The following is a 9504-nucleotide window of genomic DNA, read 5'->3' as shown; positions in this document are numbered from 1 at the left end:
TAGTATATTCTGTATTTTTTAAGTTTATGATTCCAATTTCTATTACCCTACCATTTCAGCGTTCTTCAAATGATATGTGTAATGCATTAAATTCATATTGTTGTCCCACATATTATATTATTTTCAGAAGTCTGAACTCTTCACATATCAAAGGATTGATTTTTTCAAACACCTGAGTCCAAATATTTGTGCATTTCATTGCAAGTTCCTCCTTGCTATGTCTATGAGCTGTGGTCATGATTGATTTTAATTAATAATTAAACAAGAAAATATGCCACTGCACATAACACAGATAAAAATGTATGACTGAAAATCTCCCCCTCTCCCCGACTCCCAACAATATATAGGATATTACTTACTGCATAGAGAGAGTTTATATAATATGCTAACAAGAGATTAAGAAACAGACAGGTAGATAGAATGATCTTGGAAAAATGACAACGTATCCATTTTCTATCTGCAGGAAATATAGTAATAGGATTGGGTTTAATCTGAAAGCAATGAGCATGAGGCTTTAATGTTACATATGGCATTTATTATACTGGCAGCAAAGTCATCCTACATCTTTGCGACCCATTGTCTATAGCTGTTTCTATGACACTCATCACTACGGTTTTCTGAGCATTAACATTAATAAATTCAGCCTCCAAAATAGCCCTGTAAGGTAGGGACTATTATTATCATGACAGTTTAGATAGAAAAACTGATCATACAGGTAAAGTGATTTGTCCATGACTTAGCAACAGATTCACTACTGGTGGAATCAGTTTACCACCATTTTCTCAATTTCTTGACAAAAAAGGAGATCCAGCAGTTACTGATGACACATTAATTATTATGATGAATTATTTTGTTCTGGTCCTCTTACCTGCTGTCTGGGTTGTGAGTCTGACTCATAAGCATCAGCAGGGAGTTCCTTAGAACCATTAGGAACTATTGTATATTTGATCTACTTCATGATTGGTGCCTTTCACAGTGACTTTGTTCCATTTGCTGAAGGAACTGTATCAGATTTGACATGCAATGTGGCATGCAGGTTTCTTGAAATGGTAAGTATTCAGGTCCACAGTTTGGTAAAAGCCATCTTGTTTAACCAGATGGAATGAAGAAGGGAAAAAAAGAAAGTTTGCTCAGAAGAAAGACACATGCATAGTCCCATAATCAGTTCAATTATCAGTGAATCTGTCATTGGTTTTTATGTCTCCTGCCATCATGCTGTACTTCTACCTATTAACATAGAAAATAAGTTTTCCAGTGGGACTGACAATGGAAGAAAGATTAATTAAGCCAGTGGGAAATAGAAAGTTTGACTTTTACTTTGTCTATCCCTTCATATTTTGTAGGCCATGACTAAAAGTCATTACAATTTAAAGATGGCCCATAACATGAAAACTGAACTGGTCATATCAATACATTTCTGAACAGAAAAGCAGTAGCATCATAATTGCCACCACCATAAGTGGTGCCAATTGGTTCTAAGGAACACCTTTTCTTTCCAAGATGGATGTCACTATGGCATAGAGACTGAATTACTTTTTGTCCATTGCACTGGTTTCTAAAAGTGACTAGCAAATAACAGGAAGCTTATGCTACAGCTAGCTGTAGTAGAAATGGAGATACAGAGAGCACTGAAATCCTTCACTTTGTATATGTCAGTAGCCATACATTTAGAGAGATGAAAAAAATGAAAAAAGAACAAAATGGAAGTTCATGCTAACTCCTATGAAGGCTATATAAATCCCATATTTTCAAAGGGCAACTATTACATTCTCTTCTCTCCCTAGTTTGGGTATACCGAGTTTCTTGAAATTAAAATCCAAATACATTAACACAGCTGCTAATGTGTTATTCTTCAGTCATGTGTCGCAGCTGATTAAAGAGAGAAATGTAAAAGGTTAATTTTCTAATTACATACTCCCCTGAGGTAAATTATGCATGTTATCACATCCATTGACACTCTATAATGGACACTTTTCATGGCAAAGTGATTTTCTCTTAAGCTGTACTATTAATGGTTTATTTTTAGGAAGCAACTAGACAGAAAGAAGCAGGGAAATATCCATCCCCATCAAAGATTTCTCATCTCTGTTTATAGACAGCTTCCTATATCACAGAAAATTGAGTTGCCAGGAATTATTTTTAAATCCTCTCCCTTCCACACCTGTTTTATCATATTGTCATTGAATGCAAAGAAACAGATGATGGATAAAGCAGAGAACATTTTTGGAAGATCCTCAGTGCAAGTAATCGTATGCAAGTTCAGATGTTCCCAATTAAAAGGAAATTTGAAAAAAAGAGCTTAGTTTGACCATCAGAGTTCAGGCCCCACCTCCTCTTGCAGCAAAGATGCCTAATTTCCCCAACCCTTTGAATGATTCATTTTCAACCTACTACTGACTTTTCTCCAATCTGAAAGCCACATTTGAGAATCTCTGTACCTTATGAAAGAGAAGGGCTGTCATCAGCAGCTTAGTAAGTCTGGAAAAATCAAAGAGGTACTTCCTAGCTTGCCCACCATATCCTTCTATTACTTTTTCAAATAGTAGAATGGAAAAAAAAAAAAAACCCAGCATGGATACAAATGATTACTGATGATTTAGGGCACTAACCTTATGTCAGTGTAGAAACAAATGGTTTGCACTCAGTGAATTTGTAATTTATTAAAGATAACAAGATGAACTGTCTTATCATTTACTTCACAGCAAACCCATTCTTGCAGGCTGCCTAACGTAGGGGAGCTTTCAGGAGCGAAATGGGTAAAACTTTGCCAAAGAGGGCAGAAAAGTAGCCAAAGAAAGGGCAGAGTCCATTTCTGAATGAAAAGGAAAGACTTATATAGGATAAATATCTTGACATGATTATTTCAGCACAATGTGCAAATGAATCCTCATTAACTGCATTCTATGGACATGAGAGAACCTAATCCAGGAATGGATTTGGTGTAAAAAATACTAAGAGGATTTTCCTCCCCATTTATTCCTAACTCTTTCATACTCACCTAACTAAAAAGCAAAGTACAGTAAACAAAGTGGGTTTTTTTTTTAACCTTATATTTATATAAAAGTAGGGACTGTTAGAGCAGTGGTTTTCAAACTGTGTTCTTCAGAAGCCTGAGGTTCCATGATAGGTTATCGGGAGTTTTACTGTGAGATTGCGGTAATGGCAGAACAGACAAAGAGGCAGTGCACCTCCATTGCTGGGCCATGTTGCCTGATTCTAGCTCTCAGCTCACATGGCTTACAGAGGCAAGGGTTCCATGGTAGAAGAAGTTAAATGAAAGGGTTTTTTTACTTTAGGAAATGTTAAAACCATTGTACTACACCAACCCCAATCTTGGCATGAACAAGCACGACTCAGCTATGAACAATAAGCCAACACTGGGGCTGTATCCACTCTTCCCTCACCTCGAAATGAATAGAAGTGGAGAAATTGAAATAAGCATTAGTGGTGACCAAAAGCATCAGTTTCTGTTTCATATCAACATTTTGAAATTTGTTTTCATCTGATTCAGAAAGAAAACAGGTGTTTTGAAAAAAAATATGCTCAAATAAAATAAAAGGAGAATATTTAAATAATTACACTACACTATGTTAACATGCTGTAGTAGAAGTTTGCATCTAAACCAATATAATATGAAATGATCTAAATGTAGATAAAAGGAAAAAGTCCATAAAATGAATTTCATAATAAAATCTCATGGGTTTTTTTTCTGAAACAACTATTTTATTTAATTTTTTTTGTGCAGGAAATTTCATTGAAATCCCTAAAATTGCATCAACATTCTTCTTTTTTTATTAAAGCAGGTTTTGTGGTGAAAATCTGTTCTGATGAAAATTTTTCATCAAAATATCTTTTGAGCTCTAATAAACACATTAATGGAATCAGCCTCCTGGCTTACGGTACATACAGGCATCATATTTAGATTGACCTAACCAGGGTTAAGTCAATCTAAATGCCTAATGGAACAGTTGTTCAGAAAATCAAAAAATGGTGAACCCAAACTAGGGTAGTTCACTTGAGGAAGTGCACTAACTGAGAGCAACATCTGGTTAACCCAATATAGGAAAAGGTTAACCCGATCCCATGAAAGCCTACCCACATTTACACTGCCACTCTGGGGTTTGGAAAGCCCAGCTGCTCACCCCAGTTCCAGAGATGTGCTATTCCTCACCCCCTGACCCTGGCTGGACTATTTTTTGCCTCCTGCCACCCCCAGTAAGACAACTCCCATCTCATGTGGACCAATCAAGCCCCCCGCATGAATGTGTCAGTCCTCCCCCAATCCTTCCAATCCCATACCCTCTCCCCCTGTTACTTACATCAGTTTCCCCTCACAGCTTTCACAAGTAAAACAGGCAAACAGCTGTACATGCTACTCCTTGTCTATTATCAGGCATCTTAAACTAAGTCATGTGAATGTAGACTGGGTATGGCGAATTCTTGTACAGACCCCCAGTAACTATGTCAACTAAGTTTTACATTGTAAATAAAAGTAGCTAGGACAGGTTTCAAAGAACTTGGTGTGATACAGAACTTAATAGAATAGGTAGGTAGGTAAATTGAGGAAATGCCATGGACATATGCCCTTTCTGGTCAATTATAATTTGTATTTTTCAGCAGTGCAGGCTCCTGCCAGTTCCCTATTCTCTCTTCAGTTTAGCACCATCATAGTTCAATACACTACTGCAATTTCCTTCACTGGGGACTTCTTCCAGTGTAGACTCTAGATTAAACTTATCTCAATTATTCACAGCACAATGAACAAGGAATGAGAAATGTTATGGGTGAAATCTTCAGCTGATATAAATGAGCATATCTCTACTGCAGTCAATGAATGTATGCCTGTTTATACCAGCTGGGAATCTATCCCTCTTATACGGGGGGGAGGAAGTGGTGCACATGCGTGCATGTGTGTGTGTATGTATTTTTTAAGGCTTCCCCAACAATGATAAGAAGGAAGCTTGGAGGGATAAACTTTGGAATTGCTTGTACTTTATTTCTCTATACTTCAATGTTATTTTTACTTGCAACAGTTTATTATAGAAACAAAACACACTTCCTTTACTTTCAGGACTACAGCTTATGAAAATCAACCTGTCTCCTCTTTCTGTCCTCCAGTACATCACTATCAGAATAGTCAACTAGTGAAAAAACAAGTGCAGATTCTAAACCAGTAATGAATGATGGATTAGCTAAAAGGACACAAGGACAAAATTGATTTCTTTAAACTACAGTGGGCTGGCAACTCAAGAGGGGAAAAAATGAATACTTGTTTGTTGTTGTTGTTTAAACTAAATTGAGCATATATAAGCTGGAAGTGGCAAAAATATTTCTAAGCTAAGAATTTCCACAAAAAAAAGGCTCGACAATGGCTTTGGGGATCTGCTTTATAGTTTATGGAATGTTTCACCTCTAGATCAGAGATCTAATTGCTCTGGTGGGGAGTGATTGACAGTTGTTTACCATTGCCTGCATTTTTGATGATTTATGAGCCTGATCCAAAGCTCACTGAAGTAAAAGAGGGTTTTTCATCTACTTTCTATGGACTTTATATCAGGTTCTATATGAAATTAGCCTTTGCTCAGATTCTGTTTTCTTGTCAACAGGTATCCACAGAGTAAAAACTCCACTATCATTATAATAAGGTTGAGGCAAGGGTACAAATCACTGAATGGCTGAAAAAATGGAACTGTCTTTTCAGTCTTTGTAGTGTCCATCCTAAACAAGATCGAAGCTCATGGGTAAAATGGGGAGGAAATTTTGCAAATCTACTATATTCTTGACTGAATAAAAATAAATGTTTTGTCTGGAACTGTCAATCCAGCACCATCCACTACAAAAAAATTACATTTGGAAGATGGATTTGACATTCTACACTGTGCATAAATTGCTTAAAGGGGAGAAACAAAGAATCTAACCCAACAGTTTTTTGAGCATGGTCAAATCACATGATCAGAGAGATAAAGTATGAGGGAAACAGTTATCTGGTAGGTGAGTGTCTTTGTGACATATGGTTTTTAGCTTTGCTACTGCATGGGAGTGAAATTGATAGCAACATTATGAACTGTTCAAAAAATAAAATAAAATAAAGGAACACCTACAACTGCCTGTGAGACCTTGGCTTTGTTATGATGTCATATAATTAAAATTAAATTAATCCCTAATGGATCAGACAGATGCACTTTTACTTGCTTGGAATTTCTCTTCTGACTTTGCATCCATTCAACAGTGACATGGGGATTACAAAGACAACCCCCCTTTCTACACACATGCACATACATACACCCTTATCCACTAGTAAATTAAATTGATTTCTGGTGTAATTATCTTTTGTTCAGTTGAGTTACATCAAGAGCGAATTTAGCTCAAGGTGTTTACACTGATAAAGTTATGATTATGCACCACCAAAATATTTATCTGAAATATAGGTGCTCAAAAATTCAACTCTAAATGTAATTTTTTCTAAGTTTCATATGCATGGAAGAGTGGAAACCTAGTTTTGTGACTTATGTGCTGAAAAATGGAATGGTTCAGTGAAGGTACACCCTACATATGGCAGATCCTTCAAAAAAGCAGTCTGTGCCTCACTGCTCAGTAAAGAAGCCACAATCTCTGTGGAAGGCTGCTATGGAATCATATTATGTCCCTGTAAAGTATGGGACCTATAATAGATTAGGAGTTACTTTATAAAATTATTACAAATTCAGGGTGTATATGTATTACATAGAAATGCAGAGTGAGCATTGTAGCTAAGTTAATTCTTGTTTAGAAACCTTGGTCAGCTTTTACTCCATATTCTAGGACTTTGTGCCATGATAGTAGTGCAAATCCCACAGAGTTTAACTACAACTCGAGGCTGGGAGTTCCCCAACATTGCAGAGATCTCAGATAACACAAAGGCAAAACAACTGACTCCTCTAGTGTGCAATATGCTGTCACAATTTCTAGTTAATATACAGTCCCTTAGACCTCGTGTAGATCAACCCAGAAAACCAGTTATATTAACCCCTCCCGACAAATTATTTCGCTCTTTCCTAGAGCAAATAAAACTCACCACAAAAGAGAATCTGGATCCTGTTTACATTTCTGGCCAAAAGTAAGGTGATAGAATAAAATTAGCATCATACAAATACAGTTCTGAGTGCATTTATGAAAAAAGAGATGCAAGGATTTTTGTGGTTGATGAAGGGTACTGTGATTCACTGAAGTTTGTCTAAGTCCATACAGTTGGACCAATAAAAGATATCACACATGCAAATTCTTGCCTCTTGCATATTTTCTGGGTCCGAATGTCACAATAATATCACTTCAATACTACCAATACATTAAAAATATATTTTTTTCCACTTGAAATGACTGACTTGTTAAAATTGTCACTGTGTTGCCATCTATAAAATATTTCGTTTCATTTCTTATTTCAAAGCTCTCAAACTTCAATTCTCTCAAGCTGACTGATTCCATCAGTCTGTGTACAAAATCCATGGAGATCTGCTGTGTATTTTTCTGTCCAAAATGCTCAGTAATGGAAGTCTGCAAAGTAACATCTGAAACAATATCATTTAAACTCTGTGTGCCAGTTTCTGAAACCTATTTACATCACTTATACAATTCATTTTATATTAACACTTTTATTCATGCTTATCTCTGTTGTCTACCAAATACAAACTAAAGCTTTTGTTTGCCAATGGGTTTTTAAATAGTAATGTGTGAATCTTAAAACCGATGGGCTAGATATGGTGCTCTACTTGTTCTCCTTCTGATTCATTTGTTGTATTCATTATTAAAGGTTTTAACCAAAATACAGAATGTCTCCATCACTATATTCTCAATTGCACTGCTGAATTGTAATGTGTTATATTTTATTTCAGTAGCAGAGCTTGTATTAAAATTTTCCTTTTTTGAATTGGTAAGAGAACTCATGTTAGTCAACAATGGCACACAGGTAACTCAAAATGGAAAGCATCTAATGTAGCTACAAAGTATAGGAGTAAAAAATAAAAGTTTCCCCATGTTCTCCCACAGGCATAACTAACATACAGGCCAAGAGGGTGGTTTATTTTCCATGTCCATTTCAATAACCTGTTCACTGTGGTGATGGTATTTGGTGAGGTGCAGACCCTGTTCAAAAGAAATCAAGATGAACCCATCACAAAGGAACAGTCAGATGATGATAGCAGCCTCCAGCCATTATGGACTTCAGGTAGGTTCAGACTTACAAAAAATTCCATATTCATCATCAAATACCTAAGCCATCCAATAGAAGTCAGGCTATCACATTTTATTATATGGTATAATATTGTGTTATAAAAAACTCTCATCAAATATAATGGTTCTTAGTAATGCAATAACATTAAGCTTATATTCCCTAATCTAATATGCAGTGTGGCATCTTGGTGTTCTTCTGAAGCAAAGACCATTTGGAAGGTTTGTTGAGGTTGAAATTATTTATTGGGACAGAGAAAAAATGCTTTGTTATTTCATCTAGGGGCTTTGTTATTGTTATTGATGTTAGTGGTTATGGGCAGTAATATAAAACTCTGCAACAGATAAACTTGAAAGATAGAACTCAGTTAAAAAATAAATGTCAGCTGCTACATGGTAAAATGGAATTCTCAAAATAAAGAAAAGTTGGTCTTGTGGTTAGAAACAGAACAAGCAAAAGTAGGTTAATTTCCTCATTCCCCTTCAGTTTCCCTATGTGACACTGAGCAAGTCACTTGATCATGCTAAAGTTCTCTTTTGGTATAATAAGGATGCTAAAACTCACATCATCAGCTATTTCAGGGACTGGGGGAAGAAAGAGACACATAGGTGGGACCGAACCAGATGTAAGGAACAATTCTGCATAGTAGGAAGAGACAAGATGGGAAGAAAGGAAAGAGCCTGGCTATTGGTGATGTGTAGGGGGTGCATGTGGGACCAACACCACTGGTGGTGCCTGCGGGTGGTCACTGCTCACCACCCCTCCTCTCCCACCACTGACAGTGCCACGGCTGCTTGAAGGAACTCCCTGCTTACCACACTCCACTGCTGACAACACTACCACCGCCTGTGGGAGCTTGCCGTGCCCTCCCAGCCTCTGGGGGCATGCAGCATTCATGAGCCTGGCAAATCTCAGGAATGGAAACGAACCTTTCTATGATTTGAATATGTTTAAGTCCAATGTTTTACTCTGGACAAATCTCACATTGACCTATAAATTATGTTGGCTGTTTCATGAGGACAGTACTTCCCAAGAGATGCCTGGTTCTTCCCGGTTTTGCCACTTTGGGCATGTCCAGACAAGCACATGCATGCCTCTTGCCCCATCACAAGCCCCTTTAACACAGGGCAAGAGGCACATGCAGGAATGAAAAAATGTCCCCCCCCCTTAACTTGTAGTGCAGGGAGAAAATTGGGCCCCTGGATATCCAGGGGTCTAAAAAAATGGAAGTTAAAAAAAAGCAGAGCAGGGCAACTGAAGACCGCATGTTCAGCACCAGAGCTCCAGTGCCTGTAAGTAAG

The sequence above is a fragment of the Alligator sinensis genome, unplaced genomic scaffold, assembly GCF_000455745.1.
Source record: "Alligator sinensis unplaced genomic scaffold, ASM45574v1 scaffold10_1, whole genome shotgun sequence".
NCBI classification, from domain to species: Eukaryota; Metazoa; Chordata; order Crocodylia; family Alligatoridae; genus Alligator; species Alligator sinensis.
The sequence above is the reverse complement of the archived record's forward strand: the minus strand, read 5'-3'. Positions refer to the sequence as shown.